The sequence below is a fragment of the Apus apus genome, chromosome 1 (assembly GCF_020740795.1).
Source record: "Apus apus isolate bApuApu2 chromosome 1, bApuApu2.pri.cur, whole genome shotgun sequence".
Lineage (NCBI taxonomy): Eukaryota > Metazoa > Chordata > Aves > Apodiformes > Apodidae > Apus > Apus apus.
Genome location: NC_067282.1, coordinates 106,676,535 through 106,702,615, shown reverse-complemented (window position 1 = coordinate 106,702,615; position 26,081 = coordinate 106,676,535). Strand labels below are relative to the sequence as shown.

Genomic DNA, 26,081 nt, shown 5'->3' with positions numbered 1-26,081 from the left:
GTCTTTTCTGATATAAACGATTCCATGATTCTATGATTCCATGTTTGCTGGAGTCAAGTAAAGCACTAGAATATTTTTTTTAATGGCTGTATGGAGTTGGTAAATATTATTCCATATGTGGATCATAACCTTCAATAAAGACCACATACTTGTTCAAAGTAAATAAAAAGTACTTATTCCATGAGCACCAACCTAGGACACTTGACAAACTCATAAACAATATTTTGGAAGTGGCTAGAACAAGAAGATGAATAAGCAAGTCTAAAATTCACGTGGGAAGTGACTTTCCTTCACCATGGCAATGAATTTTGACTGACTATATTTGTTATGCTCCTAAATATTGAAAATAATGTATCTGAGTTCTTTTGGTAACCTTTTTATGCAACATAGTATTTACATATTTATTTTTTTCCCCCAGTGGTTTTAAAAACATTGTCATTTTCTGAAATACTATTCAAAATAGATTTTAAGTGTATAGTATTGTACATTATCTGAGCCGCTTTTTATCTTGTACATTTGTAACATTCCTTTGAGGCAGAGGTAGATATTTAGGATCTCAGATCTCATTGCTTTGTATAAACCTCAATAGATGAAACATTTAAAAGTCTGTAACTGAACTAGCTCAAAATCATACAGAAAATACGTGATTGAAACTGCGTTTGCTTAATCCCTTGACCAGCACCTTGATTCATGTGTGGCTTTCCTCCTTCTCAAAAAAACACTTACTAAAGGAGCTTAATTTTTAAGACAGGACTATAGAAACATACACTGATAAAGTTTTTTAAACTAAAGTCCAGATCTTCAAAAGAACTTTATTTTTCTAGTAGTGTCATTAATCATGTTTTGCAAAAGTAGAACTCGGTTTTCCAGAGAATCTTCACTAAGAGAAATTACCTGTCAGTGGATCACATTTGGTAAGACATCTCCTGCTGAGTATAGACTCTGCATACAGTGTATGCACAAGTAAAGAGTACAGAGAAGTTCAGCAGTTATTTATTGATCAATTCATACAGTAGACAAGTGGCAGCAATGTGCTAAGCTTTAGTACATCTGCATGGCAAATGAGACCCCAGAAGTGTGTGAGATGTTGATGGCAAGATAGCCATCTGTTAGAGAAAAGTTGGCCTCTCTTGCCCCTTGCTATGGGCTGATCCTCATGCATGCTGAATTACTCTGTTCCTGGGTTTTCCGTGGGGTTTGTTTGTTTGTTTTTCAAGTTATCACAACTTTCATGGTAGTGTGCTTCCTCTGGAAATCTTTAGCTGTTATTTTCTCAAAAACTACAGTTACTTTTCCAATCTTGTATGTCTTAAATTACATATACTCACATCTTAAAATAATTATCTCAGAAGAATTAAGCCAAAGGCTCAAAGCTGCACTGCACGTATTTAAGTACAGATTAAACAGCTGAAGCCCTGGTCTGAGGATGGCAAGGAGCTCCATACAATACATAAAATTTAAACAATGTTAGTGAAGTACTGTGCAATGTTATCCATTTACCTAATTCCCCCTGGAAGGGAATGAGATGGCAATGAGGAATATTTATATCTAGAAAAATAAAGTGTTTCAACTGGCTTTGAGAACTATTTGTACACCATTCTTTCTGAAAAAAATGTTACTTTATTCTGAAACTCTTCAACCACGTGATATCTGTTTCAAACAAAGTGTCAATATTTTAACATTTTTGTTCTAAGGAAAATGGAGGAATATTTTTTAAAGAAATACTCTGAAGTTATAAAAAAAAAATGTAATAAGAAGCTATGTCTGAAATTTTTCCATCTAATAATATCACCCAAAAAGCTACTAAAGGGAGTGTCCATTCCCTGAAACAGGCTTTATAGGACAGAGCATTTTGTTTTATAGGTTCTCTTTTGCTTTGTTTTCTTTTGGGGAGGAGAGTAAGGATTTTGTGCTTCAAAAGAGTATTTAATTCATAGTTCAGCTGCTTTAGTTTTAACATTGAAAAATGCAGATACAGAAATGTTCAGGAAAGGTCAAACAAGGCATATTGTTAACTCATCTTGAGTCAATTTATCCAACTGCCTCACCTCTCAGATGCTTACTCATCATTTTACTAATTTAACATATTCTGTATAAATTAACTATGGACATTAATTTCATTGTTACGTTTTAAAAAATCCCATTTTCCTTCTTTATGCAAAATATCAAATTAAATTTTGAAAGGTTTCAGAATGAATTTTTTATTTGCTTTCATGACAATGTGAATCTTACCTCTTCAATTGTTTTTTAATAGTCCCCAAGCTGTGGCATTTATCTTTACTATTCCCTGACCACTTAATAATTGCACATTGTCGTATAAAAGCACACACACTGAGTTCTAAAGCTGGAACGAGGAGATAACATTCTATCTACAGGTAGTAATTTCTAGTTATAAAGTTAAAAAGCAGGCAATTTGATATAGAAATGTGTGGAACTAGTATCTGAATAACCTTAAAGCTTAATATAGGATTGTTTCGAACTTCTATAAATACAAGTTAGATCTATTTTTAATTGTCTTTTCAGCACTGTAAATCTCTCTACCAATAGCATTTTGTGAATATATTTCTATTTTATATCTTGCAAATAAATGTTACTTGTTTTTAGCTTAACCTGACTTGAAGGAAGCATGATTTCAGAATAAGTGAAATAATCTTCAAGTGCAACATCCCAAAGGGCATGATGATCCTTAAGTATTGAAACGCTTAGTGTTATTTACCAGCTGCAATGTAACAATTTCTGAAATTTTCTTCAAGATTCAAAATGTCATTGAAATATATGTATTTCTAGGACTGGTGGGGAGGAGTGAATGGTGGATATTTAGATATGAATACATTTTTCTTTCCACTTTGCTTTGAGGCAATGAAAAGACAGTACAAAACAAGGAAACCTATATTGGCACATGAAAGAGTAACAGGAGATAGTAGTCTATGCTTTTGATCGATGGTGACACCCTCTTAGTAATGTCTCTGATCTTTTCTCCAGGGAGACAGCAGACCTCTCATGACTGTCGGGTCACCAGATGGGTTTCTCATTGCCCTTTAAAAGAGTCACCCACTACAAGTACTTGTAATTCTTTCAGTATAAACCATCCTTTAATGTCTTTGGAGGGTTAAGACTGAATAGACACAACTGTTGTATAGATCTTTTTATTATCTTAAATATGTAAAGGTTAATATTCTGCATCTATTCGGGGGAAAAATGAAAAGCAATTTGCCATAAGACAGATCAGGTAAAGCAGTGGAGAGAAAATATAAAAAAACCCCAAGTCTCATGAGTCTGTATTTTATCACCTAGAGCCATAGTGATTTCTGCACCATTTGTCTGCTTGGTTGTACCTTGAATTTTTGTTCCATAATCTGTATTGATTTCTGAGTAGTTCTATAGCTGAGCTTCATGGTCCTGGTTAATGCTCTTATCTCAGGCCACTGAAATTATCCACCTTCTGCTGCAAATCATAGGAATGGTCTTCACATAAATAACCCTAAAGCTTACTTCAGTAGCAAAGCACTCTGGGGTTTGTTTATTTATTTCCTGGAAATATTTAATTTTTCTCAGAGTAACTGCAGATTTTTTATTATTTTAATGCTCATTAAATAATAATTTTCATTTTGCTCCTTGATTTTCCTTGGAAGAGTGTCTGCCTGCAGTCAAGACTTGTTTATGGTATGTCCTGTATGATTTTATATCTGTGTACACAGCTTCTATTTTGGGGGGCATTGACATATGGGTCTTTACTCTGTTCGCTTTGAGTGTTTTAAATAACTTTAAATTCTGCACGGCTTTGGTATACGCACTCTTCTAAACCTAATTCAAGAAATAAATATCTCTCAGGCTGTCAAAATTATACAATGATGCAATGTACTATAATATGTCTGAAGAAGCGTATTTTTTCTTGGCACCATATGTAAGAAATTTGAGTAACAGCTGCTGACACAGGCAATAATTCTCAAAGTGAGTTTTTGCTCTCTGCTTTCAAAGCTGTTTTGTTTAATTTCTCTGAAAATAAGAAATTGTATAGTCATAGCATTTTTACTAATGCGATGCAGAAAGGTATTTAAAAATGTATTCCACATAAGTGGGCTATCACGATGTCTTTGCCATATCTTCTCTGTATTCTCTTTCCCATTTTTTCAGGAAGTGAAAATCTCTCTTTAACCTCTGTCTTATGAGATGCTGACTTAATTATAAAGTAGGTGGAGATAAACATATTTTCCTCCTTGTTTTTGGAACACTGTCTGCTTCATATTAAGCTGATCATGTTCCTATCTACTTAAAAATATATGTGTCATCTGGGTCTTTAAGGTCTGCAGCAACTTTTCATGGATTGATTTTATAAAACAATGTTTTAAGTGTTTTAATTTTTCTGTCTTCAGCCCTTCAGACAAAAGTACTGTTGGAAATGAGGATATTATGCTCAAGCTTCTCCTGACTACTTGGGTTAGAGAAATAGTTTCCTTAAAAATCAAATTCCCTACCACTGTACCAATTGTAACAAGATTTAATCCACTTTGGGATATTGAAAACCTCAGAAAGGCAACCTGAGAAATAGCCTTGAGCGGCAGTCCTAGTCTGAGTTTTACATGAGGTAGTGCTGGCTCCTCTGCATGGTGCGTGCTTGGTAGGAACCTGGTCGCAGAGCAGCACCAGTGCACTTACACTATGGTATCTGCAAGGAGAGACGCACAGAGATAACACAGGAGGTGTTTTACTCCTGTTTCTGATGTTGGCTCTTGCTGGCTGATCTGGGGACACCCAAAGTCTAATTAAGTCCTTGTAAAGGCAAGTGGTTGGGAGCGGACTGACTTCTTAAAGATTTTATTCCACCTTTTCTTCCTCCTCAGACAGGAAGGAAACCAAAAAACAGCCCTGCTCCAAGTCTGTTAAACTAGATGGAAAAACTCTGGTTCACTGCAACCAACTTTAGATGATGAACAAAGTGACCTTAATCCTTTTCTGTGTTGCTTAAGAGATCACTTATCTCTGTGCCTGGCTTCTTCTAGGCCTCCCTTCCTGACAGCCTTTCCTCCTGCCCTGCCTACACATTCTGCTTCTCCTCAGGATAAAAACAGTTTAAAACACCGTTTTTTAAGTTTTAGGGTTTGTTGTTTCTTTGGTTTTAGTTTTCTTTTCCAGAGATCTACCTGTCAACAGCTGTAGTCTAAGCCCACTCCTCCTTACTTATTTTGCAATTTTATTGAAATAAAGAAGAAAAAAATTGCAGAAACAAGAAATAAAAAAACCCACGTACGGATTTGTATCTTATATACTCTTCCTCCTCTTTTCAAAAGGTTGATTCTTTCCTATTTTAAGATTTTCAGTCATGGGATTTCCTCCAGAGTGCTCATACACAACACCTAAAACAGAAGGGCATTAATTTTGACTGGAGCATTTTGACACTACTAGAATACAAATAATGTGTTACAATTTTCAAATTGATGTGTAGAGAGAGATACAGATTTGTAAAATCTATGTTCCATTGTAAACGTTTATATGCCTGTACCATTGAGTATTTAGCTGTGACCTATTAAAGAGATCACAAAGGCCAGTCTGCTTAGTAAATTGCAGCTGCATTCAATTTGCTTCAATTGGCTAGACAGTTAAAGCATTTAAGCCCATGGTTCAACATTTTATCAATACTGAAAGTTATATCTCATTCAGTCTTCATTTTAGGGAGCAGGACAGATGTTTGCATGCAGCATGACACTGCTACCTCTCGGGACCTAAAGCAGTAACCATCCTGTGCTAGTTCTGCTGTACAGTAATGTTGCTTGGCCTCCTTTTCAGTCACTGTTGTGTGGTACCTAGAATATAAAATGAAATTAAAAAGTTTCACTGAGAGATGCAATGTGTTTGAATAATGACATTAAAGTATGGCTAAGGAGGATTGCTCCATTTTTTGGAAGTGATTTATGTTGGACAAAGCATTGATTACATATTTTTTTGTGTGCCTTTTAGTTGTATTATTATTGTTGTTGTTATTTTTATTATTATTATTTACTAATTACAGGAGTTAAGGTTGAAAGTGTATTATGAGAAATACTACATATTCCAGAAAAAAACCTCCACATTTATAAACTGCATCTGTTGTGAGGTATTATTGTTTGTTACATACTGGAAACATGGGTTTTGTACCCACAGCTATGCCCTTAAGACACAGAGTTTTTGGGCTTGTGCTACCAGTGTTTCAGAAAGCATTTGAGAAGCATTAATGAAAACTTTTGTGATTATGGATTTACTTTTCTCTTCATATCAGATTAGCATTACATTCAAAATGTTTTTGCTATTGATGCAATATGCATTTAAAAAAAGAAAAGAAAATTAAAAAATGAGAGCAAAACAGAGAAGACTACAGCTTTTTAGGAAGACAAAGTTAAAATGTTGATTCACAGCCAAGATGAAGAGAAAGTAGCAAACGCAGCTTTAAAACTTAATAGAAAAAATAAATTACTATAAATTTAGACAGTAGGAACTCTGGCTTGGGCCAGCTGTAGATAATGTTGTATTTTATAGTCCTTTCTCAGTGCATAATGGTTCCCAAATTTAATTCAAACCATTTCTTTTGCAATGCATTGAGATTTTGTTTTTTTAAAACACAGCTTTTCAGTCATGATACATTTTACAGTCTTTTTCTGCCTTTCAGTATTCAAAATTATAATTGAATACTTGGTATGGTACATCAAAGTCCTGCTCTTGTCTAGTGTCCAGAAGTGATACTTTAAAAAGGGATGCTCCTGCCCACCATGTCATTTTTGTGTTGGTTCTCTCTCTTTTTTCTGTAGCTCTGCAGAAAATCATGCAACTGATGTCTAATTAATATACTCTTTGAAGATTACAATATATAAAAGCCTGTCTAAAACAAAGTCATTTTTTAATGTATGAGGATATTCCTGAGAATAGTAAGACTAATAAAATATTATTAGGGAATAAATGGCAGTAAAAATTATACCAATTTTTTTCTCATACTTTTGGGATTCAAAATTGTATTGAGTGCCACTAGGAACACAATAATTTGTCCATATGGTGAGTTAATCTTGGCTAGCTGCCAGATGCCCACCCAGCTGCTGTCTCACTCCCCTTTCTCAACAGGATAGTGGAAAAATAAGATGAAAAAGTTTGTGTGTCAAGATAAAGATAAGGAGATCATTTACCAATTACTTTCATAGGCAAACCAGACTTGACTTGGGGATAATTAATTTAATTTGTTGCCAGGATTGTGAGAATCAAATTAAAACTACGAACAACTTCCCCCTCTCTTCTCCTTCTCCCCAGACTTTACTTCACTACCTCATTCTCAACTTCTCTGCCTCTTCCATGCCAACTTGGCATGGCACAGGAGGATAGGGAATGAGGGTTACAGTCTTTTCATGACAGTTTATCTCTGCCACTCCTTCTTCCTCACACTTTTGCCCTGCTCCAGTGTGAGGTTCCTTGTGTGGAATACAGCCCTTCACAGCTACTCCAATTTCAGTCCTTCCCATGGGCTGTAGTTCTTCAAGATTTGCACCAGCATGGGTCTTTTCCACAGGTACAGTCCTTCAGGAACTGAATGCTTTAGCATGGGTCTCCCATGGGATGCAACTCCTTCCAGCAAAACTTCATGGCTGCAGGATGGGAACCTTCATGGGCCACAGTGTGGACATCTGCTCCACCATGATTCTCCAGGGACTACTGGGTAACACTCTGCATCATCATGGTTTTCTCTGTGGGCTGCAAGGGAAAATCTGCTGCAGCACCTGCAGCATATTTTCCTACCCCTTCTTCACCAAACTTAGTGTCTGCAGGGCTGTTTCTCACAGGTTCTTTCTCAGTCCTCTCACAGCTGCTGTGCAATGTTTTTTCTTAGATGTGTTCTTAAATATTCTTTCAAAGGGGCACAGTCAGTTTGCCTGCTGCACTCAGCTGTGTCCTGAGGTAGATATATTTGAGCTGGCTGGAACAGAGTCTGTCTGGCACAGGACAGCTCCTGGCTCCGTAGGCCACCTGTGCAGCCCTCCTTTGCCAGCACCTTTTTGTATAAACCCAATGCAGGGCTTTATTTTGCCTGGTTCTCCTAATCAACCCTGGTGAACTGCTGTTTGACACAGGCTCAGTCACTGCTGTTTAGGTTAGTTTGGTCTAGATTTTACTCCTTCCATTTTCCTGATGTTACCACCCTCCTGTTACACATGTCTATGAATAGTTTGTGTAAAGGCTGAACAAGTGGATGAAAAAATTATGGGGTCACAAGGAAGGGTTGTATTTATGTGCTACAAATAAAATAAGAATGTAGCTATTTATTTTGTATGTCCTGACTGCTGCTCCTTTATCCTGTAACACACTGATTCAGAAATGGAGTTAATTATGGAGGGAAAATGTTCGCAATTTGATTTAAATTATTTTTGTTATATTTAGTCATATTACTATTTGGGAGGAGTGGGAACGTATTCTTTCCATGTTAGTTACTCCTCTGCAAAATAACACTTTTACACTTCACAGATGATGAGGCAAATGTATTACAGAGTATGGAACACTTGGCTACCTTTGGTTGAGGTCACAGGCAAATACCTGAGCTAGAGACAGATGGGGTTTTGTGTCAGAATATGTCTAGCAGCAAAGCAGGTCCCTCATACTTTGGTTGAAGTCTTTTCTACTGGTGGTAGAGATCAGCTGTCACTCTGAGAGCATTTTGTTCATTGTTCAAGATCAAGTATTGTTGAGTTATTTTGGGTGTTGTCCTGTTTCTTGATTGGATTGCTAGACTGGTTTCAGAGAAAAACAGAAAAATAAATCTGAATTCACTTGTTTGTTCCACGATGATGCTTCCCTTTAAAGGGGCCACAGGGTTGTATGAAAACATGTCTGAATTAAAATAGTTACCAGATATTTGTGTGAATACAATCTCACTTTACTGAATGTTTGCATATAGTGAACAAAAAAGGGGTAATTTTTTCATGGTCAAATAGAACAGCTGTTTTGAAATCCAAACTGAATACTCAAAAACTCTTTCTGCCTTATTTAAATGATTTGAGCTTTCAAAATCTAATACTTAGTTGGAAGTTGCTGTAGAATTGTAACTAAGTCTTTTCACATTTATATGACATACAAACATGCATATGGTACCTATACAGGCATCATCCTCATATTAGCTAGATTTTGTTGACAAAAAGATGGTAGATCATTTAACAAATATATAATTTGCTGACTTTATTGCAGTTTTATAAGAGGTACTGTTATAAAAATGAATATAACATTTGCATTTCTGTTTAATTGCTGTGGAGTGAACATAAAAAGATAAGAGCCAAGAGAGCTTATTAAAACTGAAATGAGGGCAAGTGATAAAAGGATGATATTTTAGTGCTGCTGCAGTCAGATCTGTCACTCTCCCCACAAAAACAATCTTATTCTTGGATTTTTTGGTGGGGAGAGAGGATGCAGGATTTATATAACCTCTCTCTTTTATTTTGAGATACACTTGATATACAAATCTCACCATGCGTCTGTTTTAACTTGGGGCCCTCAATAGCCTGGGGGAAATTCTGGAGAAGAATGCGATTTTTTAATCTGTGCTGAAGTAGCTCCCTTTTTTCTTTTTTCTTCCTTTTTCCCTTTTTCCTTAACCTTTTTCTTTCCCCCCCAGGATAAACCAAGCTATATGTAGGGGCTCATCAGCCTCCACATGGTATGCCTCATGGTCACACCTTTGAATTCCAACACGTCCAATAAGATTTAATAAGTGAGAATTATGTTTTAAGGGAAAGTATTGAACAGAATGTTTAATAGTTTGAAATGTCAAACATTAGGAACTTAGAAAACACTATTTTATACTGGGCACGTCTATGAGCTAAGTCCACAGTGAAAAATAATGTATAATCATATAACTAATAGCTGATTCATACTGTAAGTACACAGAAAGTTATAGGTAAAGAATATAGTAATCATTTAAGTCAGGGCCTTCCTATTTTTTGCATTAATGACATAATAATTAAGGCAATGCTTTTATAAATATTTTTTGTAAAAATTCTCCTAGTTTTGGAACATTAAGTATTTATATATATAAAAATGTGCATATGCAGCATGCCACTGTAGGGACTTCCCTCTGCTTCTGAATATCACATACCATCTTGCTGTCTGGAACCACCACAGCTGATATTTTTATTTAAGCCACAGCTCTAGCTGCTCAGGGAAACTACAGGAGGAAGCTTAGAGGAACATGTGTGCTGGAAGAGGTGGCCTATCCCTCCTCTGGTTAGGCATTTCAGCAGATTGCGACAAAATTCTGCCTTGTCAAGAGAATAAGCTCAGTTCTGCTGAGTGTTTGATGCAGCCTTCAGCCACCAAGTAATGATGAGCTGTCACTGAACTGATGCAAGAAACAGAACTCTGTTGCACAGCTTTTCCCATTAAAAAAAAAAAAAAAAAAAAAAAAAAAAAAAGAAAAAGGAAAAGAAAAAGAAAAATTCAATTCTGTCTCTGCAGGGAGATTCATAACTCCTGATATAAAGCTGTATTAGCTTGCACCAAAATTGATAAAATCTTCTCAAATATATAAATAAATTTTACCCCCAAAAAAGACTTATTTTTTCATGTTCAGTCCTGCTTCCCTGGAACAGGTAGATTAAAATTTATTTCAAAAAGGAGGCACAGTCCTTCAAAATCCAAGAGCTTTCCAGGACTAGGTTATAAATACTGAGAAGTGAGATAGCCTCAACTGTTTCTAAGCGAAGTATAACCACAGGTTATGGCTTTTCTTTCAAATATACATCTTGTTTGAATGCTTGTGTATGATGCCTTGAAGGAACATCTTCCAAAAACCATGATTTGTGGACTTAATTCATCCTAGTATTTAGGTTTAGCTGGTAGTCAGCAATGAGAAGATGCAGGAATAATCAAGTATTTTATTGCTACCAAACTTCCATCTTGCTGTAACAAATATTAGTCATGTGCTAATAATAGTTATAGATGCACTTTGGTTTATTATGTTTTTTACAGTTACTTATATTTAATGTGAAAGAGTATATCATTAATGCTCCTTGCAAAATAGGTGTAAAAACTAAAAACCACGTATGAAACCAGGAGAGCTATTCTCATGCTGTTTTCCTAAGAGTGGTTTTTATTGTGTGAAAACAACTTTGGTTTTATAACCACTTTCTTTCCATAATAACAGACTTGATTGCTGCCATGCTAAAGGGCTCTTGAGGTAATATTGATGTTTATCAGATCCATCATTCATTAAAATTGATACTTCCATTTATGCTACAATATATTTCAACATATCTTTTAGTTCTGGTCTTTTTAAATAAAGCTGCCATATTGCAGATGTGTTGACTATGTCATGAGGAATAAGCTTACTCATTCCTTGATTCAAGCATACATAAAATGTAGAAAATGCCTATTTTTCCTTCCCCTTTTGATAATGTATCCTTCATATTTGCAGCAATTTACATATATTTATACATTTTATTAATAGCTGTACTACAGCTATTGATATTTTGTAATGACCAAGTTCTAATACTTTAATAACAGAAAAAGTCTGTAGTTTTGTGTAGATCCCTAAAGAAACTGCAAAAAGATTCTTCGGGGTCAAATATTGTGTTGTCAACACATTTTACCATAACATATGATATTCTTATCAATAATACCAATACATACATGTTAAAAAGAAAAATCTGCCTCTGTAGATTGAAGACTGTAGGACTTCTGCTATTGATCTCAACAGCAGGAATCTCTCATAAATTTCAAGTAGCGGAAGAATGAAGCAGATTATGAGGGTTTCAAAATAATGTACCTGAAAATATTTGTGTTGTGTGAGTTTCTTTGGTGTACTACCATTTGTGCTCTTTTTCAAGATCTCAGCATTTCAGTGTTGTTCTTTCTCTTAAAGTAATTGGAAACAAAATATTCATGAGTTATTTTTCTACTCCAAAAAAAGAATGAAAAGAGAGAAATTATACAGAAAGCTTCAGTATTTTCAACAGTTGTTGATCCGGAATTGCCATGGAAGATTTCCCATAACAAGCCCTATTAAAAAAAAAAACAAAACAAACAACCCATAAATTGCTCAGAAAGAAACAGACTTTTCTTGTGTTTTTATATATCCTCTCCGTCTCCTCACAGTACTGCTGCTTTTTTTTGGTCACATTTATAATTATACTATTATGTTATCTGTCATTTTTCCTACTGTTTTATATTTGTAGTAGCTCCAAAACTGGTGGGCTTGAAGATAAATATTTCAGTTAGTATCTTGGCCACTGAAAAATAAATGTTTTGAGAACATTTAGGACTTCAGGAAGTTATACTGATGCATTATCTATGCATTTATAGATAGACGTCCATAGTGTAAATACATTTTAAAATAGATTAGATTAAAATAGGTTAGGCTAGATTTGAATAGATTAGATTTAAAATGTTAGGTAAAAAGAAAATAATGAATTTTGGAGAAAAATCAGATAGAAGATATACTACTGTGAAACTGAACATGACAAAAACGGAAGTTGTATTTCAGGTTTTCTGGGAGAATGCAAAAACAGTCTAGACATTTTTTGTGAATTTTCTTTAAATTTTGGTAAGTTTCAGAGCCTCATTAGACAACAGAATTACCAGAAGATGATGCACTCACAAGTAGTTATGATCACACCCACAAACTGTCACTAATTATACCACAAGATGCCGTGATTTGAAAATCTTCAGATTAAATAAATACCACAGCAGAGTCAATGGACACTTTATAGAAAATGAATTGCAGTGAGAAACCTGATGGGAGTTTTGACCAGGATAGTGACCAAGTGAGCAGAAGAGACCAGTTAGAAATGTGAGGAAAGACCAGATGGGAAAATAAAGGAGACTTGGATGGTACCTGTAGCTTGTCAAGAATGTCACCCTATCTTTTCTCTGACAACTGGTTAATCATCTTCAGTTTTAACATAAATCTTTTGATGCCTGGTCCGCTATCGTATGTGTAGTATCAAGTTAGTCAAACTGTTTACTGCCCGCAGATGATAGTATGAAACACAAAGGCTCCATGATAGTTGGAAGAGCAGTGATAGGTAAGAAAACCCCCTCATCTGAGTGGAAAGCCACCCAGAGAATTATCTTGGAGAGCCTTCAGGCTGAAGTGTGTATGGGACTTACTATTGGATGCAAGGAGGAAAAGCATTTCTTGTATATGTAAAAAATATTGCTGCATGATGTTTTGAAGGGATTCTGGGGATGCATGGAACTTATTTTGGGATATTTAGGGGAAGGACCGTAGGTGGGTAAGAAATGAAGGTATATTAAGAACAAGTGTGGGAAATAGATGGCATAGAGGGTAAAATGCAAAGAGGTAGAGGGAAAATGAGGCAAAAGTCTGTCCAGCGTAAATAGGCTGATGGTGAGTACTCTTGTCTGAGTCCTGTAATCTGTCCCATCTTCTCATTAGAGGCCATTTCTATTTTCCATATGGCTATGTTGTCTACACTAAGCAGGTGTTGGTGTGTGCTAGTGAACTTCAAACTGGCCTGGCTGGTATGTAGGGTAAGATATGTGATCTCCAGCAGCTGGTGGGAGCTGTGAACCACACGTGCCAATGCCAGCAGCTGGGGAGAGTGTTGGACCTGGGGCCAGCTCCTGGGCTAAGTGTCTAAGGCCAGCTGCTGGAGACACCTATGTTGTGCACATGGATATATATTTATTCCACTAGCTGGCTTCAAATTGATCAGCTAGCTCTGCTGTTTATATTTCTGCAAGCAGCACTGTACATCTTTGTAGGTATCTGCCTGTGTGACCAGCCACATGTGCGTGTGTGCGTGTGTGTGCATGCCCACCTATCAGATAAACGTGTTAGCCTGGCTGCTGGCTGAGCCTAGTGTGCAAAGCTGCAGCATCTGCTCATTTATCTGGTTACTGGATTCAGTTGCCTCTAGGAAAGACATTTAGAGTGCAAGCAGAAGTCCTGTTTCTGAACAAGTGGCAAGAAAAATAGCTATCTAACCCAAACTGTTCTGAATATTAAAATACTTGCAAATAGGTATGCATTCATCCATGAAAAAATGTGGAAAAATGCTTCATCAGTACAGGAATTTACAGGTTCTCTTTGTTCTTTCCCAATCCAAAGAAAAATTGTGACTGAAACAGATAGCAGAAACAAAAATGTGAAAGAGAAAATGTGGTCTACAAATGACAATATAGGTGAAATTTTATATTCAGAAGGAATTTATATATTCATTCAGTTCCCTACTAATATACAAACTCATGGCATGATTTTGAGCTATATTATAATTATAAACTGAACTAAACTGTGCTACACAGCTATTCCTATATTTGGATAGTGAGGAACTTGGGGGTGAAGCTAGGTCACAAGGAATGACAGATGATTAAGCTGGCAGCACCAGCCCAGCTGGAAGCTATGTCCTATTACAGCAGGAAGCAGCCAGACATGCCAAAGTAGAGATTCTTCAGTTCTGACAAATAAAGTGGGCTTTTCTGTGTGACACCACCAAGAAGCAGTGTGTGTGAGGTCTCTAATACTGTCCCTCACATATTAGTGCTGAAAAGCACTGTACAAAGACACTGACACATATAAGCTGGGTCAGGGTCCAAGTGAAAAAGAAGAGCCAGTGAGTTTCAGTTGTCTAAAATGTATTTAGATTTGTTCAGTTCACCTTTTACATTTTAGCTCTGAATTAAAATGTGCAAAACAAAACTCATTTTTGTCAAACTAAAATAGCTTACACAGGCATGCTTGAATTAAGTAAAATTATTCAAAGCTGTCTGTGCAGAAGTGCTTTCATACATTCATATCACCACCATTCACATGACTTTGGATTTTAATGTCTGGATATTCTGGGTAATTCATGATTCTTTGGCAGCTGAAAGCTTGAACACTAAAACAAGAAATGAAAATATAAAGCTATGATGTCTGGCATCTGTCTGTGCCTTGTGCTCATACCTTTCTGTTTGTTGGGACAGCTGAAGCTTCTGTAACCTTTTCATTTTTCACCTCAGAGTTATTTATCTTGGTGGCTGATAATAATAGAAGACAAAGTCCTCATGGTGGACTTCAATTTGCCAGGTATTAATTGGGAGCACCACACAGATGATACAAACAGGTCCAGAAGATTCCTAAACTATCTAGATGATAACTTTATGGTGCAGGTGAGGAGAGAACCAACCAGGAAAGGTTCCTTCCTTGATTTGTTACTTGTAAACAGAGGTCTTGTGGGTGAAGTAGCAATTGGAGGCTGCCTTGGCCACAGTGACCATGAAACAGTCAAGTTTAACCGGGCTGATACTGTGATACTGTGAAAGAATAACATGTTTTCATATATTTGAAACTCGAGGGTCTGCTGAATTCTCAAATGCATCATGTTCTGCTTGGGGCCAGGCACTGGAGAGGCAAACCTGGCATTGAGAGGAGTTAAAATTATTCCAGGGGAGCCTAAAACGGCTCACTGTGCTCTGTTTCCTTCTCTGTGAAGTTTTTTATTTTTATGCTTACAGTCTTGGAGACTTTGGATAACATGCAGATACATGTATCACATTTTCAGGAGGTGCTCTACAGACACCAGTTTCTCATGGTGACAGCTTTGGAAGAAACAGTGACGTGCTGTCATTGGCAAAAGAGTTGTTATGGTTTGAGTACAGAGTTGGTGCTTTGATGCCTGCATTTCTACTATTTTCTTTGAATGTGTGGACATAAAGATGGTTTTTAGTACATTTAAGGGCAGACAGGGAGACTGGAAAGAAGCTCTGGACAGAGACATAACACTATAAGCTGGAGTGGGTGGAAGTGTTTGCTTACCTATACTTGACTTCAGGGATTCTGGTGACATGAACATAACACCAATACAATTTGAGTTCTGGTTTCAGTTTCCTGAGTTTCCATGGCTATGATCATCAGCAACAATCTAAAAAGATAAGGATCGTGTTTTAGAGCTTAAAATTGGAGTGAACTAAAAATATTTATTTTGTCAATACAGATCCCACTGAGGCAGTTTGGGAAACTATTTTGTGGTAAAGCTGTTTATGTGAACAGTTAGTAGATAAATTTCCCATGTGTTTTATGGTCCTTGGATGAAAGACAAATCCAATATGTAGTATATTCCTGTGTTTATTGATCTGTGTATTCAAATCCTGCTCCCTTTTCATCATGTAAATTTCTTACTTGGGAATTCAGGACTTCCTCTGAGGTATGAAATTGTACAAATTTAATGCAATTCTTGCACCTTTCTGAAGTTCTGCTTTTGTGGCAGATTGAGCATTGCCAACATTTTTGCCAACTCTTTTTTTTTGCAGAAACTTGGTAATTTCTATTGAGTTCTAGGTCAATCTGCACGCAGTGGTGCCTTACTTTCATCTGTGTGATGTCATACTACTTGAGAGACCTTCTTCTCTCTAATTCTGCTTCTAGTATGGAAGACTGATTTATTAATTTTTATTTCTTCATAGCAAAGTAAAGTTAAAAACAAGAATAAAAGTGTTTCTTAACAAATGTAGGAGTTATAAGTATTGGAATTATTTGCTTTTTAAATTGAGACTTGTAATGCAGTTTCATTTGAGAATTTCCAGAATTTTGGCATCAGTATGCTCAGAAATAGTTAACCTTGAAGCAGTAACCTAATAAATGTGATGATTTTTCTCTTGTTTAGTGTCTGGTTTCAAAGCACGTAATTCTTATTGCCTTTTTTTACTGGGTAGATATGGGACAGAGTTATGGAAAGAATTTCAAAGAAATTTTATTGATATGCAAAGGTCATTCTTCTAATATCAACAATAAATTTTGCAATTGTTGGATATCTCTGTCCATATCTACCTGTCATGGGTAACTCTGATAATGGAACATGAGAAATCTCTATTCAGAAAAGAACACATTCATGCAGACTTAACAAGAGATAAATGTCTGATCATTCAGCAACAAGAAAGAAACTTTCAAAGGACATACTTTATGCAGCTGATTAAGAGATGAACAGAAGAATCTAACTTAGCATTTGAGTCTGTCCTCCTGTAGATCTGGTTGAGAACTGTATGTTGTGTATGTGCTAATTTATCAAGCAAAGGGAGGGAAAAACATTCAGCCATCATCTTTGTTTCCAATAGTGCTTTCAGTTTTAGTACTATAAATAAGGTGGATTGCACTTGCAAAAGAGATGGTTTGGTGGTAAAAGACATTCCAATATTTGTTGACCTTCTGAGTCATCAGGAAATAGTAATGCTCAGTTGCTTCTGAACACAGAACCCTGCGTAGGCACAGCTGCTCGGGCACACACTATTGCACCAAATGGTAGACATAATTTTAAGGGCCTCTGGCTTCAACAAGTAAGGTGTTTGGTTTTTTTTCATTCATTCTCATCCCAACTGTTCTTTTATTATGTTCCTTTTATATGAAGCCTCAAAATAAGGTATTTCCCTTTAAAAGTTCCTCTTCTTGCCAGTAAAAAAACCCAAAGAAACAACAAAACAAAACAAAACAAACAAACCCTCCCCAAAAAATTAAAAAAGCGATTCTGTGAATAACATGCAGCTTTACAGAAGAGGACCTAGAGGTCCTGATGGAAACAAAGCTGAACATGAGCCACCCATGTACTGTTACAACAAAGAAGGCTAATGACAACCTGGATTGCATTACAAAAAGTATCACAAGCTTATTGAGGGAGTTTATCTCCTTTCAGCACTGGTGAGGTTATACTTGGTGTCCAGTTCTGGGCTCCTCAATGCAAGACAGATGTGGACAGACTGGAGACAGTCCAATGAAGACACACAGAGATGATTAAGGAAACTGAGCATCTCACCTTTGAGCATAGGCTGAGAGAGCTATCACACAGTATCACAATATCACTCCAGTTGGAAAAGACCTTCAAGATCATCAAGTCCAACCACTACCGTAACTCTGCCATGTCCACCACTAAACCCTGTCCCCTGGCACTACATCAGTCCTTTTAGATGTCTCCAGGGATGGTGACTCAGCTACTTCCTTGGACGGCCTGGATCACCAAGTTCAACTCCCTCCCCAGAACAGGACAACCCCAAAGTTCACACCATGTCCCTGAGGGCATTGTCCAAATGCTTCTTGAATATTGTCAGGCTCGGTGCTATTACTGCCTCCCTCAGGAGCCCATTCCAGAACTCCGCCACCCGCTGGGTGAAGAATCTCTTCCTAATATCCGACCTGCACATCTTCTTACCATTCCCTCAGATCCTACTGTTGGTCACCAGAGAGAAGAGGTCAGCTCCTATTCCTCCTCCTTCCCTAATGACGAAGCAGTAAGCTGCAATGAGGTCTCCCCTCAGTCTCCTCTTCTACAGGCTGAACAGACCAAGTGCCTTTAGCCTCTCCTCATACGGCTTCCCATCTAAACCCTTTTCCAACCTCGTGGCCCTCCTCTGCACACTTTCCCGTAGCTTTATATCCTTTCTGTACTGTGGCACCCAAAACTGCACACAGTACTCAAGATGGGGCTGCACCAGTGAAGAGTAAAGTGGGACAATCACCTCCCTCAACCAGCTAGCTATGCTGTGGTTGTTGCACCGCAGGACTCAGTTGGCCCTCCTGGCTGCTAGGACACACTGTTGGCTCATGCTCAACTTGCTGTCGACCAGAACCCCCAGATCCCTCTCTGCAGGGCTGCTCTCCAGCCTCTCGCTCCCCAGACTGTATGTAAATCCAGGGTTACCTTGTCCCAGGCACAAAATCCGGCATTTCTCCTTGTTAAACTTCATGCAATAGGCAATTGGCCAGCTCTCTAATTTGTCCAGATCCCTCTGCAGGGCCTCCCTGCCCTCAAGCTTGTCAACCGCTCCCCACAGTCTGGTATTGTCTGCAAACTTAATAAGTAGGCCTTCAAGTCCTGCATCTAAGTCATTAATGAATATAATAAAGAGTACTGGCCCTAAGATGGATCCCTGTGGAACCCTGCTACTGACCAGTTGCCAGCCTGATGTGACCCAAGTTAGTGTGACCCTTTGAGCTCAACCCATCCACCAATTTCTCACCCAATGCATTATGTGCTTTTCCAGCTGGTTGCTGTGAGAGACAGTATCAAAGGCCTTTCTGAAATCCAGAAAGATTACATCAACTGGCTTCCCTTGGTCAACTAGGTGGGTAACCTTGTCATACAAAGAAGTCAAATTAGTTAACCAGGACCTTCCCCTAACAAACCTGTGTTGTCTGGGACCAATGACTGTGTTGTCTTTTAGGTGTTTTTCAATAGCTCCCAGAATAATCTTCTCCATAATCTTACCAGGCGCTGAGGTGAGACTAACAGGCCTATAATTACTAGGATCATCCCTGCTGCCCTTCTTGAAGATTGGGACAACATTTGCCAGCTACCAGTCAAGTGGTACCTCTCCAGATTCCCAAGAGCATTGAAAAAATCATTGAGAAAGGTCTTGCTATGACCTCCACTAGCTCTTTTAAGTATCTTTGGATGAATCCAATCAGGCCCCATCAACTTAAAAGGATTCAGCTGGCACAGCAAGTTCAGGGCTGATTGGGAGATTTTAATTTGCACAGTCATGGTTCTCCAGCCCAGGGCTCTGGCGGTGCTCAAGCCTGTCATCAGTTTTGAAGACAGAGATGAAGAAAGCATTAAACTTTTTAACTTGACATTTTCCAAAGAAGCCATGGTACTGCATATCTGCTATTCTGGCATATGGTGCTAAGTAAGGTATAAAAATTACTGTTCTTCATGATTACTGTTTCCCAAGAAAAAGCAATTGCCATAATCTCCTGAATTATGAGGAGATAGTCTACCCAGAGGCATTTCATGCTAAGGTACTATCTCACTAGTGCAGTCTTGTAGAAAGATAAAGGGATTTTCATCTATAAGGGCATACTTACCACAGCTCTTCATACTTCTATATCTTTTAGGAATATACATTGATTTGCTGCAGAGAAAACATTTAGTATCGTTCTGACACATCTCCATTTTAGTCCTTCATGACTCACTGGCCTAAAATTTCTGCACTAGCTATCCTGGGAAGCCTCACTGAAGTGAGTAGTTAATTTAGCACTAGATTTGTAAGCAGCACTAAAATATTAAATATGCTATTAAATTTAGACTAGTGGTAATCCATATTATATTCACCTATATACTCTGTGCAGTGCAATGATTTTTTTTTTTTTATCAGTTGGCGACCTTTTTAACAATCTCTTACATTTATACCTGTAATCCATATAAAAATGTTATTATCTGAGGAAGTTCACATACCAAGTATTTTAGTAGAAAGTTGTTTTACAAATTGGACTGTACTTGAAGTGAATAACATAAACCTTTGAAAACTTCTATGTGGCAACTTTCTTAAATCACATACTTTCTCTGATTAGTTTTACAGTCACTGCAATCCCTAATATACCCATACGACTGATTTACACAGATGTATTTGTGTGTACAGAGAAGTAGACTATGGGAATATATGGTGTTAGAATATGGGAGTTTTACTTAAAACTTATCTGAAAGAGAGATTCCATTTCAAATAAAACATTTTTTATATATTTCTATGCTGTGGGAGCACAGAGTTGCATTACAAGAATATTTAGATATCACTGTACTGTAAGAATATGGATTTTTTGTTTTGTTTTGTTTTTAATTTATCTAAAAGGAAGCTTTAGTTAATTTTATGCAATTACACCTTCCATGTAATTCCAGTACAAGTTCTTAACTAAGATTATTGTCATAATTTTGTTCATGTATTTTGTGCTATGAAAGTGAGGTTTTATTAAAAAGTGGAAATCAATGTCAGACTGATTTCAGCTCTCACAAAGGGGTAAGTTTCACTTAGACTTTAAAAAAGACAGAGATCATAAAGCGAAGTCAATAACATAAAAGTGTATGCTGCTTTCTTTTTTTTTTTTCACACAAAAAAAGCTTTAAGTTATTATAAGGATGAGAAAATTAAAATCCACTTCTAAAGACTAATTTGTATTTTATTTTTGTTGTCCGGAACATCAATGAAAGGTCTTTCACATCAGTCAGCAGTTCTCTCAAACACAAGGAAACCATTATTCTAATGCAGTTAGGTTTTGTACCTTGACATTCTCTTTTGGGAGCAATGGAGAGTTGGGATGACCACATGTACCACTCATATGAAAAGAAGATAAAATGGGAAAATTTTGGCTTCCAAGGATGGAAGCAGGCATTAAAAATGAAAAGTATTTTCTGGTGTGATTATTTCAAACATATTAAATCAAGTATTTTGCAGAGCATTGATATTCAAATAGTCCTGGAGGCTCGTGTACAGTGGGTTATTTTATAGTATCATGCACATAATTAGGTGATCCTTGAGGGAAGAAATCAGTGCTTATGTAATTCAATTGAGGTCAAAAGCAGTTTTCAAACTGGGTTGGCCCTCTGGGGTGTGGAAGCAGAAGATAATTTCTAAGACACAGAGGAAAATTCCAGCCAGCTTCTGTCCCTCTCCCTCTACTTTTCTTCTCCCCTCCCCGCCTCCTGCAGCACTGCCCCAGCACTTGCAGCTCTGTTGGCTCTGGAAGCTTTTTGGAAAAGGCAATCTGTGATTTCAGCTGCCAGAGCCAGAGAATGTGGGAGCCAGCCATCCCAGAGGGTGGGGTGGGGGGAACAACAATGAAAAAGAACCTTGCATAAAAAGTTTGGAAAGTGTTATTCTGCACAAATGGTCCAGAAGCCACAGACTGCTGAGGGCATCATCCATCACCAAGAGGACGTCACTGTGTGGCAGCAATTCTCTCTGCAGTAGGGTACACTGGCCTTCTTCCCCCGCTATGCAGCCCAAGGCCTCAGGCACGTCCTCAAATAACCCCACTTCTATCTAAAGGCTTTAATTTATTTTTTTTGTGTGTAAAAGTTTTAAAGCTTACAAAGAGCTTTTGGAGCCACTGGCCAAGAGTGCAAGTAGCTTATCAATAAAGTGGTTTTGTTTTTCTCTTGAACGAATGCTTTTCTCTCCAGCTTTCAGGCATCTGAATAGCTCTAACTGAAGTTACTTGGACTGCAAATGGACTGAATTGAGTCTACAAAAACATGAAAAAACTAATTGGTGATGTCAACAAAAGTTTTCCCCTGAAATGGGATGGACCACTTACAGAAAGTGAATATTGACATGGCCAAGTTTACCTATTAAAACTTTAAATGCTGTGAAGAAAAGATATTTCTCAGACTTTGTGTTCATTGTCCAGTTTAGGAGGAGCTGGAAATAAAGTTACTTTGCCAATTGAGCTTCTATAATTAGAGGAAACATAAGAGACATTTTTTTACTTCCTGTTTGCTGTCCACTTTGTTTACCCTGGTAAACAGCGTAATATTATAACTTAACTCAATACAAACAATTGATCTCTATTATTGCAAAGCTTGGAGTTTTTCTAGAAATGCCACTGAAAGTTTAAAAATGGAAGTTGGTGTCATGTTATACACTGAAAGAATGTATCTGCTCCACTGCCAGTCAACTTCCTGATTAGTCATCATGTTTAATATACCCTGCAAAAATCTAGCATCATGTCACGCCATGTACTACAAGTATTACATCCCTTGAAAGTGAAGGAGAAATAAAGCTTATGCAGAGGAATGCAAAGACTTATGACTGCTGTCTTAAGTGAAAAACATTCTTAGGGATCTGGCTGCATTCATGGGTATTGTTGTACTGCAGTTCCAGTATATATTATTTAAAACTGCTGAAAGATGTGCCTGATGATCAATGCCAGGATCAAGAGAGGTCTATTTGCCCTGTTCATCACTCTTTTGAATGCCACCTTTGTATATCAGATGAAGACATTTTTATCCTGCACACCTTTGATGGAAGGAATTGCTTCTTCACACACAAAGCAAGTCAGGTGCACTCTATGACAAAACAAAACACAACACAACAAAACAAAGCAAGAGTTGGGTTAAAATTCCCTCCTCAAGGATTTGGTGAGGACTTTTCAAAAAGCACTTCTTTCTAGTCTCAGAGACAGTCTGTCTTTTGTGTAAGCTATAGACTATACGCCCCTGAATTGTCCTGCTCATGGAGACTATGCATAGCAAAGCACCAGAGTGAGCAAGTAAAACATAGAGTCCCAGTTTCCCTCTGTTGATCATGAATAGGGATGATGAAGGATGCTGTCTGGGGAGCACTGAGCTGTATAAATCCACCACCAAGTTCTCTCTGGAGAGGCTGAAGAGGAGACTGACAATTACTAGGTTTTATTCAATGCAGAAAAGAAGTGAAGCTTCATAATAGTACCCCATCTGTCCATTTTACAGTTCTATTTTAGAAATTAATTATACTTTAAGTATCTAGTTCTCTAAGCAATTCCTTCAAGTGGAACTGTCAATATTCTGGGTGTTAAAAGTTAGAGAAACTGTTCTTATTCTCTGTGTCATCTTGTCTGCTTTCCCCCTTGTGTCTCCTCTTCTTGCTCCTCCTCTTGTTCTTTTCTCTCTGAGAAGATACCTGCTACTTTAATTTTTTTTCAGACAAATCTAATTTAAATGGATTTGTTGTCTTAAATAAAAATCCACAAACAGCTTCATGTCTCTTCTTTTTTTGCATTTTATATGATTTAGATCTGATTTTTTTAGAGCTTGAAAATCTATTTAATAAAATAGGTAATTGAAAAAGTTTGCTTCTGTGCAGGAAAAGGTTCTAGCTAATTTTGCACTTTTAAATGTTTGTGATTGGACAGATTAAGGATTAATGAAGTGACTAACTTGTCAGCTCTTCATATTGGCCTATGTAGAAAATCAAAACAAACAAAAAAATCAAGAAAAAAAAACCCCAAACAAACAAACAAAATCCCAAAAAAAAACCCTCACAAAAAACAGGCAAGGAAACAAACAAAATAACCCCCCAGAAGCATCATGCAATAAGTGAGTTAAAGCACAGTTAGTTTAGTCAATTCAGGTTGCCATTTTCCCAAAGCAATCACATCACAGTAGATTGAGAATAGATAAAATCTGAGATCAGACATCATGGGTAAAAAAATCTTTAAATATTAAGATTCTTAGTTTCTGACTCTCCCTGTCCCACAGGCTCTTCACTGCTGAAATATAAATCTGTAAATCAGTAGATGGTCAGGTTGCCGTTTTAGACACTTTTAAATGTAATGGTCGTACAAAAATGTACCAAGTCAGATATAATTAGAATTATGATATGTTTATTTATGTATGGCAAAGGTATTAATAATATTGTAGCATTTGAATTTAACTAAATGCAGATGAAATGTATCTGTTACTGCATTAAATATAGCAGCTACATTCAGCAACATGGTATCACTTGTGAGTGGTAAATAATGGAACAAAACCGATTACTTAATATTGTTAATATTCTAGGATGATTGTCTTCATTATCTGTATCAAAAAGGAAATGAAGATATTTCAGATTAATTGTTCTTTCTTCTGTTCCAAGACACAGAAATAAGCAACTTGGTTGAGTCTGTAGTGTATTAACAACTATTAAATATTCAACATTATGCTGACTATGAGACTTTTAGCAATATTGTCACCTCCCTATTTTCTTTAGTTTGGTTTTGTATAGAATTTACACTGGCTTTTATTTTTTATGTGTTACGTGTTATAACAATGTTATACACAATTTTACCTGAGGTTTGATGTTTTAGACTGGTACTGTTTTGAAGTGTAGCTGCCTACTGACAAGTATTCACAGTTTGGACCACTGATATGGTCCAAATAGAATAAAAGGAGAAAAACTGTCAGGAGTATTTGCTTTTAATAATGAAAGTAACATTGAGTTCCTTCAACTCAAAACATGGGCTTGTTTATTTGTTTGTTTGATCTGGTGCCTCCCGTAAAAGACATATGGAAAATTTTCTTAGTTCTAGCACATGAGCATTTTTCACCTTCTGTAGTATATGCATGCTTGCTGCAGGACTCTGCTACCTGCTATGCTCTTTGCTAGCTGACGGTCTCAACATCTTCTGTACCTATCACGCTCCAGCTATAATCAGCAAACTCATCTCTTCTTCTTCATTCTCACTTAGGGATTGTGTAATTTTTTTTCTGTTCTGTGAGCCCATTAACTTAGTTTTCTTTGCTCATACTGTTTGTGTTGCTCTGCTTTTTGTGTTAGTCTTTTTGAGTTTTGTTAAACCCAACAGCCTTGGTTTCTTGTGTAGAGTACAAGCTGAGTCAAATTTACAGCGTACTCAGTATTTAGGGTTACAATAAGAGCTTGTGTCACCAGTGGCATCTGGAGTTTCAAATTATTTTGATTATATTTTGGGGTTTTTAGGGAAAATTCTGTTAGGGAACTCAGCTAGCAAAGTATCCACCCAAAATGTCTGACATTTTGGCACATAATCACCTTAAAACTTTGTCACTTTGTGCTTCTCTCTGAAGGAGGTTTAAATCCATGCAACTCAAATCACAGAGACACGCAACTTTGAGTCATCAAATAACAACTTTTTCTTCAAACAGTGGATTTAAACAATCTAAAATATTTCCAAAATACCTCTCTCCTTTACAGAGCAGGAAGCCTAAGCTGCATCTGGTAAAGGATCTGCTGTTGCGATGGAAACTTGGATGTGCCTCAGAAGGAATTCCAGCTTTGGCAATTGACATTGCCACTGTTGCAGAACTGAGCTCTTAGTAGACAAAAATATAAATCAGGTTTTTGCCCAAATCACTCTGAAAACTGAGGGAAGAAAAAAGAACATATATGACAATTTTCTTAGCTTGCCTCTTCAGAAAATGGGATGACAGTTAAATTCTTTTTTGGTGTGTTTTTTTTTTTCCCCTTCAAGTTCCTTCTATAAATTTTAAAATGACAAGATTCAGTAACATGAACAAAACATAATGTTTAAACAAATGGAAAGGAATAAAAGACAATATTTAATTGTGCAAGTTTAATAGCTAGTTGCTCCCTGTGTGTAGCTCTTGGTCATCCAATAATGGATGTCATCTAATGTACTCTTGTCACTCAGAACTTAATGAATCATTTAGGCCTTTTCCCTGTTTCCAAGAGGTAGGTATCTCAAAAACACAGAAAGATAATATTACCAATTTGGAAAAACTGACAGGTTAATTTTTATGATGTTCTCAAATAAATAATAAAAATAATTAAGAAATATTCTAAGTAGCACCTTAATGGAGGAATAATAAAATATACAGTAATGAAAATAAGTTATTTAAAGTACTGAATGATTTTAAATTGCA

The 26,081-nt window shown here is 36.9% G+C and overlaps 1 protein-coding gene across 1 annotated transcript in view; it reads left to right on the top strand.

Annotated features, from left to right (window-relative positions):
• IL1RAPL1 (interleukin 1 receptor accessory protein like 1) overlaps positions 1-26,081 on the top strand; it is a 703,718-nt gene that overhangs the window by 410,431 nt on the left and 267,206 nt on the right. The gene's annotated exons all lie outside the window — the stretch shown is intronic.